This window comes from Salmo salar, unplaced genomic scaffold (assembly GCF_905237065.1).
Source record: "Salmo salar unplaced genomic scaffold, Ssal_v3.1, whole genome shotgun sequence".
Classification (NCBI taxonomy): domain Eukaryota; kingdom Metazoa; phylum Chordata; class Actinopteri; order Salmoniformes; family Salmonidae; genus Salmo; species Salmo salar.
In genome coordinates, this window is record NW_025549545.1 from 6,161 (window position 1) to 14,636 (window position 8,476).

At 43.8% G+C, this 8,476-nt stretch overlaps 1 long non-coding RNA gene across 1 annotated transcript; it reads left to right on the forward strand.

Moving 5' to 3' along the window:
- The first annotated feature begins 5,717 nt into the window (after positions 1–5,717).
- LOC123738347 (uncharacterized) lies at positions 5,718–7,177 on the forward strand. Its single transcript, XR_006767497.1, has 3 exons — positions 5,718–5,775; positions 6,474–6,590; positions 6,865–7,177. It is a non-coding gene; the product is annotated as an uncharacterized lncRNA (long non-coding RNA).
- The last annotated feature ends 1,299 nt before the right edge of the window (positions 7,178–8,476 follow it).

Consider the following 8,476-nt stretch of genomic DNA (forward strand, 5'->3'; position numbering starts at 1 on the left):
ACCAGAGTAACCTGAGTGTCTGTAGCCCTGTACCAGAGTGACCAGAGTAACCTGAGTGTCTGTAGCCCTGTACCAGAGTGACCAGAGTAACCTGAGTGTCTGTAGCCCTGTACCAGAGTGACCAGAGTAACCTGAGTGTCTGTAGCCCTGTATCAGAGTAACCTGAGTGTCTGTAGCCCTGTATCAGAGTGACCAGAGTAACCTGAGTGTCTGTAGCCCTGTATCAGAGTGACCAGAGTAACCTGAGTGTCTGTAGCCCTGTATCAGAGTGACCAGAGTAACCTGAGTGTCTGTAGCCCTGTATCAGAGTGACCAGAGTAACCTGAGTGTCTGTAGCCCTGTATCAGAGTGACCATAGTAACCTGAGTGTCTGTAGCCCTGTATCAGGAGTCTGGGGATAACCTGAGTGTCTGTAGCCCTGTATCAGAGTGACCAGAGTAACCTGAGTGTCTGTAGCCCTGTACCAGAGTGACCAGAGTAACCTGAGTGTCTGTAGCCCTGTATCAGGAGTCTGGGATAACCTGAGTGTCTGTAGCCCTGTACCAGAGTGACCAGAGTAACCTGAGTGTCTGTATCCCTGTATCAGAGTGACCAGAGTAACCTGAGTGTCTGTAGCCCTGTACCAGAGTGATCATAGTAACCTGAGTGTCTGTAGCCCTGTATCAGAGTAACCTGAGTGTCTGTAGCCCTGTACCAGAGTAACCTGAGTGTCTGTAGCCCTGTATCAGAGTGACCAGAGTAACCTGAGTGTCTGTAGCCCTGTACCAGGAGTCTGGGGATAACCTGAGTGTCTGTAGCCCTGTACCAGGAGTCTGGGGATAACCTGAGTGTCTGTAGCCCTGTATCAGGAGTCTGGGATAACCTGAGTGTCTGTAGCCCTGTATCAGAGTAACCTGAGTGTCTGTAGCCCTGTATCAGAGTGACCAGAGTAACCTGAGTGTCTGTAGCCCTGTATCAGGAGTCTGGGGATAACCTGAGTGTCTGTAGCCCTGTATCAGAGTGACCAGAGTAACCTGAGTGTCTGTAGCCCTGTATCAGGAGTGACCAGAGTAACCTGAGTGTCTGTAGCCCTGTATCAGGAGTCTGGGATAACCTGAGTGTCTGTAGCCCTGTATCAGGAGTCTGGGATAACCTGAGTGTCTGTAGCCCTGTACCAGAGTGACCATAGTAACCTGAGAGTCTGTAGCCCTGTATCAGAGTGACCAGAGTAACCTGAGTGTCTATAGCCCTGTATCAGGAGTCTGGGATGACCTGCTCCTGTAACGATAAAACAAACAGAAAATACTGTCAGCATGACACCTAAAATAGCCATTGATCAGCACTAATAATCACAATAATAATAATAACAATTATAATAATAATAATAATAATAATAATAATAATTACAATAATGTTAGTAGCCTATATGACTATTTATTAAATACTAAGTTATTTACTTAATGGGAAAAGTTGCATTTCCCCTTGGACACGATCTTGTGGATGTCAGGTGAGAGGGATGTGATGTTGATGAGCAGGCAGTCCTCGGTTGCCTTATGTGAAAGCCGGTTCCTGTCGTGAGTCGATTGCATTCATAGAGGAAAAGGAGGACTCACAGGTGGAAGTTGATCCAAACATAGTTAGCACATAAAAGGAATGGTGATGACTACAACAACGAAGGTGGTCAGCTGCTGCCCTCATTGGGTATAGCGAGCACCATCCCCCTCTCTCTCCCTCCATCCCCCTCTGTCTCCCTCCATCCCCCCTCTCTCCCCTCCATCCCCCTCTCTCTCCCTCCATCCCCCTCTCTCTCCCTCCATCCCCCTCTCTCTCCCTCCATCCCCCTCTCTCTCCCTCCATCCCCCTCTCTCTCCCTCCATCCCCCTCTCTCTCCCTCCATCCCCCTCTCTCTCCCTCCATCCCCCTCTTTCTCCCTCCGTCCCCCCTCTCTCTCCCTCCATCCCCCCTCTGTCTCCCTCCATCCCCCTCTCTCCCCCTCCATCCCCTCTCTCTCCCTCCATCCCCCTCTTTCTCCCTCCGTCCCCCTCTCTCTCCCTCCATCCCCCTCTGTCTCCCTCCATCCCCCTCTCTCCCCCTCCATCCCCCTCTCTCTCCCTCCATTCCCCTCTCTCTCCCTCCATCCCCCTCTCTCTCACCCAGGTTCTGTTATCTCAGGTCATCAAATCAAATTTATTTTTATATAGCCCTTCGTACATCAGCTGATATTCTCAAAGTGCTGTACAGAAACCCAGCCTAAAACCCCAAACAGCAAGCAAAGCATGTGAAAGAAGCACGGTGGCTAGGAAAAACTCCCTAGGAAAAACTCCCTAGAAAGGCCAAAAACCTAGGAAGAAACCTAGAGAGGAACCAGGCTATGAGGGGTGGCCAGTCCTCTTCTGGCTGTGCAGGGTGGATATTATAACAGAACATGGTCAAAATGTTAAAATGTTAAAATGTTCATAAATGACCAGCATGGTCAAATAATAATAATCATAGTAGTTGTCGAGGGTGCAACAAGCACGTCCGGTGAACAGGTCAGGGTTCCATAGCCGCAGGCAGAACAGTTGAAACTGGAGCAGCAGCACGGCCAGGTGGACTGGGGACAGCAAGGAGTCATCATACCAGGTAGTCCTGAGGCATGGTCCTAGGGCTCAGGTCCTCCGAGAGAAAGACAGAAAGAGAGAAAGAGAGAATTAGAGAGAGCATATTTAAATACACACAGGACACCGGATAAGACAAGAGAAATACTCCAGATGTAACAGGTCATAAATTCCTGGAGGAGACTCTCTCCCTCGTGCAGTATAGAGAGAGGGTTTCACACTCTGATGGATGAGACAATGCAAGCCATTCATTTGTGGGGCGATTTCCTTCAACCTGCTGACCAGGCCCCTGTGTCTGTCCACCATAGCAGGAGCCCTGACGGTGATCACAAAGTTGACTTTTTCGAATGACAGGCCATGCTACGTAAACAATTGTTCCAGCTTTGTGAATAGGATGTCCCCGGCGGTGTGTCCTTCCAGGGGAACGTCCCGGGCGGTGTGTCCTTCCAGGGGAACGTCCCGCGGTGTGTCCTTCCAGGGGAACGTCCCCGGTGGTGTGTCCTTCAGGGGAACGTCCCGGTGGTGTGTCCTTCCAGGGGAACGTCCCCGGTGGTGTGTCCTTCCAGGGGAACGTCCCGGTGGTGTGTCCATCCAGGGAAACGTCTACGGTGGTGTGTCCTTCCAGGGGACCGTCCCGGTGGTGTGTCCTTCCAGGGGATGTCCCGGTGGTGTGTCCTTCCAGGGAAACGTCCACGGTGGTGTGTCCTTCCAGGGGACCGTCCCGGAGGTGTGTCCTTCCAGGGGAACGTCCCGGTGGTGTGTCCTTCCAGGGGAACATCCCGGCGGTGTGTCCTTCCAGGGGAACGTCCCGGCGGTGTGTCCTTCCAGGGGAACGTCCCGGCGGTGTGTCCTTCCAGGGGAACGTCCCGGTGGTGTGTCCTTCCCATGAAAATAACGGACATATACACACAACTGTGCTACATCGGTGTTGTCAGTACTCTCATCAATAGCCAGGGGAAAATGCTCAGCCTGACTGAGCCCCTCCAGAACAATCCTATGCACATCATCCGCCAGAGCACAGACACGGCGTCCGGCTGATGTCACAGACAGGGGCACCTGTTTGACAGACGCAATTATGCTATCCATAGACTTGTCTGTAGCCAATTCCTCCAAAACTGTCACCATGCATTTTTGTTACTTTTTGAGAACGACATGTTCTCTTGCTATCAAGCTCATTGTTCTGAATGAATGTTGATATTAATAAAGTAGTGTAGACTACAGTAGGCTACGTAGACCTGTTTTTCCCCACCAATCAACACACAGAGAAATAAACAAAAAGTTATAATTGAATAGAGATATTGGTGATTTTATGATTTTATCAGATCTAAATTATTTTATTGTCACTGAATGTACTATGTACTAATCAAATGTGTTAAACATGTTGTTAAATTTGTAGTGTAGGCCTATTAATTGTGCTAATATTATACGCTAATTATGTTCTGGCCCGCCCACTTTAACTCAGAAAAACATTCTCCCGATGTCACGTCCTGACCAGAGAAAGCTGTTATTTTCTATGGTAGAGTAGGTCAGGGCGTGACAGGGGGGTTTCTAGTTTAGTTTTTCTATGTTGTTTTCTAGTTTTGTATTTCTATGTTGGGTTTTGTTTGGGATGATCTCCAATTAGAGGCAGCTGGTCATCGTTGTCTCTAATTGGAGATCATACTTAAGTAGGTGTTTTTCCCACCTGGGTTTGTGGGAGATTGTTTTTGAGTAGTGTATGTTTCACCTCTGCATCACGGTTTGTTGTTTTTTTGTTCTTTAGTTTATGTGTATGTATTGCATAGTTTCACAGTTCAATAAAATATGTGGAACGATAATCACACTGCACTTTGGTCCGCTCCTCTCTATGACAACCGTGACACCCGAAGCCAAATCTAGTTGACAAACCCTGTTTTATAGTATGTCATGGCCTTTACTGGCCAACTGCTGTTATGTTTATGATATACTATGGTGTTGTGTCACTAGACTTTGACCAGATATTATTGCATCCAAAGATCAACTGTACCTAGAACATAGATACAGAGCCACTTGTTATCAGGAAGCTGCTCTCTCAGCACAACGGAAAATATCTCAATGACTTGACATGTTCTGGTTGTGAATTCAGGCTACAAGGTAAGAATCTTCCCAGGGATTATTGTAAAGTGTGTAGAGAAATTAAATGTATGGTGTTATTTTAGTATAGTGAATGACAGTAAAACACTCAGATCTAACAGTCCATTTCACCTGGGACAGTTATGTGACAGTTCAATCATACAAAATGGTGCTAACTGGGCGTAGGCGAGTCAAATTCAAAAACATATTGTTCATATATTCATATATTGTGGTTATTTTACAATTTGTATATTTTTATGTATAAGTTGTAAATCGTCTTTCAAAATATCGTAAAATTTGTTTTCAAACTTACAATGAGCTCCTCTTTCCTGTGTAATCTGGTATGAAACCACTGAACATACTTTTCTTAACATTGTTATTATGAACTGAATTCAGTAACAGCATAATAATATCATACCTGTTAAACAAAGCAACACACTAGAATGAGAGAAATTATTAAAAGAGAAAGTGAGACATTAATATTATTATTAGTTATTATCTATTATTATCTATTAATTAAATCACCTGACTGTTTCTATGTATGTTAGTAAATGTTTTATTTCTAAGAGATAATGAATATAAGAGAACAATTGACATTCAATAATTAGTTGTCACTGTGTTAACCACAACCAACATGCTGGATCTCTGTTTAGTTGTCACTGTGTTAACCACAACGAACATGCTGGATCTCTGTTTAGTTGTCACTGTGTTAACCACAACCAACATGCTGGATCTCTGTTTAGTTGTTACTGTGTTAACCACAACCAACATGCTGGATCTCTGTTTAGTTGTCACTGTGTTGACCACAACCAACATGCTGGATCTCTGTTTAGTTGTTACTGTGTTAACCACAACCAACATGCTGGATCTCTGTTTAGTTGTCACTGTGTTAACCAACATGCTGGATCTCTGTTTAGTTGTCACTGTGTTAACCACAACCAACATGCTGGATCTCTGTTTACAGGGGTCAGTGCTCTAAAATGAGTCTCTCTGGGGAGAGAGAGGAGGGGGGCCCTGCCTCTAAAATGAGTCTCTCTGGGGAGAGAGAGGAGGGGGCCCCTGCCTCCAAAATGCATCTCTCTGGGGGACATGACACCAAAGCTAAGAGGTAAGATGACAATTTTATGAAGAATTGATTAAGTTTATTTCCTAAATAAATAACTATCTTAAGGTGAATGCACTTACTGTAAATCTCTCTGGATAAGAGCATCTGCTAAATCAGGGGTTCTCAATCCGGGGTCTGTGGAGGTACTGCAGGGGTTCTGCAGGAAGCGTCGGGAGTGGTGGTGTATCCAGGGAGAAAACTAAACTAATATTCTGAAATGTCATTGTGGTCTTATGCTCCCATCTATTGAAATTATTTAGCAACTGCAGTAGTGCTTAAAAAATGTGTTATTCCTTACTAAAGTAGTAATTACTGAGAATTACTAGTTAATTTTATCACTTACAATAAAATAACAACTTATACCATAACAAACAATTAAACTGACATAAACCAAAATCACTATATATGTAGTTATTTAGTTAATTACCAAATTGAGCCGGTCGGTCACATTTGAGAGTGAGGGAGATATATAGCATTTTGCATAAAAAAACATGATTTTTGTCTCTGAAATGAAACCATCAAGTGATAGATTTTAAACAAATCCTTGTCTGTGAGAGATGTAATAATTAATACATCATTTCTTTAAACAATAAAAGCTCATTTCTGTAAAGTGATATGTTGCGTTTTGGAACTCTTCTTATGTTTCCCATCTGAGATCAGAGTAGATGAGAGATGTAATGTTTGTCTTTGTTGTGTTGAAGTCCAATCAAGCAGGAGAGACCAGCCTCCCCTGTACCCAGCTGTGTGTCCATGAAGAGTGACCTGTCTATGAATCATCCTATAGTGTTTAGAGAGGGAGACTTTTCTACTGAACAAAGGTAAGAAGAACTCATGGGTCATGGTCAGTGAGTTAAACAACACTGTCTCTAGTCATTTCTCCTCTCCCATTTTCACATTTCTTTTGGTTGTTTTCATAATCCATAGGCTAATCCTTTAGTCCATTTTCATAGTCCTAAAACTCTGTCTGTGTGTGTGTGTCTGTGTCTGTGTCTGTGTGTGTGTGTGTGTGTGTGTGTGTGTGTGTGTGTGTGTGTGTGTGTGTGTGTGTACACTCCCTGGATGAGGAGATGTAATCTCATGTTTTGTCCACAGAAACCAACAGGAGAAATCAGAGTCAGAGATTCTCAGTGGTCAGTCTTCCCAGAGTCATCAAACAGACCTGGACTCTGTATTCAGTGTATGTGATCCTGTTATGAACTTTTGTTTTCCTCAAGTAAAGTTTCTTTCAATTATTCATTAATGTGTTAATGAGAAAGCATTTCTTCTCTTGCTTAACTTATTTACTGGATTTATTTTAGTTGCTTGAAGAGAAAATGATGACATTTGTGAAGAACGAGCTGAAGATGTTCAAGAGGATTCTTAGTCCTGAACTCCCAGAAGGCTTTGAGAGTCAGAAGCAGGATGAGGAAGTGGTGGATGCTGAAGATGAGAAGCAGGAGAGCAGTGCCAGAGAGGGAGCTCTGAAGATCACACTGCACGTCCTGAGGAAAATGAACCAGAAGGAGCTCGCTGACACACTGGAGAAATGTAAGATCTGTCTGCCTCATGTTGAATGCTGTTTTATAACATTTAAAAGCTGTAGCTAAAGTACAGCTAAAGTAGCTGTGTAACTCAATGATATTGTCGCAGCCTTAACACAACACCTAGTGACCTCATCAAGTAGCAGCAGCGATGTATTGTGGTTATTAGTTTAGAGAGAGAGAGACAACATTAATAATACCATCAATAATACCAATAATAATATAATTAGTCAAACCAGTCTGTAATGTATTATGAAAACATTTACACATTTATACAGTCAGTTAAGAGAATACATTATTACAATAGAAAACTTTATAACAGTCCTTCAATAATGTAGGCATTAAAACAGATGTAATATTAATATCCTCTGTGTTATTTCTAGATTCAGATGATCCTGCTGTGATTTGCCAACGTGAACTCAAATCTAATCTAAAGAAGAAGTTTCAATGTGTATTTGAGGGGATCGCTAAACAAGGAAACCCAACACTTCTCAATAAGATCTACACAGAGCTCTACATCACAGAGGGTGGAACAGGAGAGGTCAATAATGAACATGAACTGAGACAAATTGAGACAACAACCAGGAAACAAGCAAGACCAGAGACTGCAATGAAATGTAACAACATCTTCAAACCCTTAACTGGACAAGACAAACTTATCAGAACTGTGCTGACAAAGGGAGTCGCTGGCATTGGAAAAACAGTCTCTGTGCAGAAGTTCATTCTGGACTGGGCTGAAGGAAAAGCAAATCAGGATGTCCAATTTATATTTTCATTCCCTTTCCGGGAGCTGAATTTGATGAAAGGTGAAAAACTCACTTTGATTGAACTTCTCAATCACTTCTCAATGGAAACCAAACAATCAAGAATCTCCAACTACGACAAGTACAAAGTTCTGTTCATCTTTGATGGTCTGGATGAGTGCCGACTGCCCCTAGACTTCCAGAAGAACAAGATCTGTTGTGACGTTACAGAGTCAAACTCAGTAGATGTTCTGCTGACAAATCTCATCAAGGGAAATCTGCTTCCCTCTGCTCTCCTCTGGATAACTACCCGACCTGCAGCAGCCAATAAGATCCCTTCAGTGTGTGTTGACCAGGTGACAGAGGTACGAGGGTTCAATGACCCACAGAAGGAGGAGTACTTCAGAAAGAGATTCAGTGATGAGGACCTGGCCAGCAGAA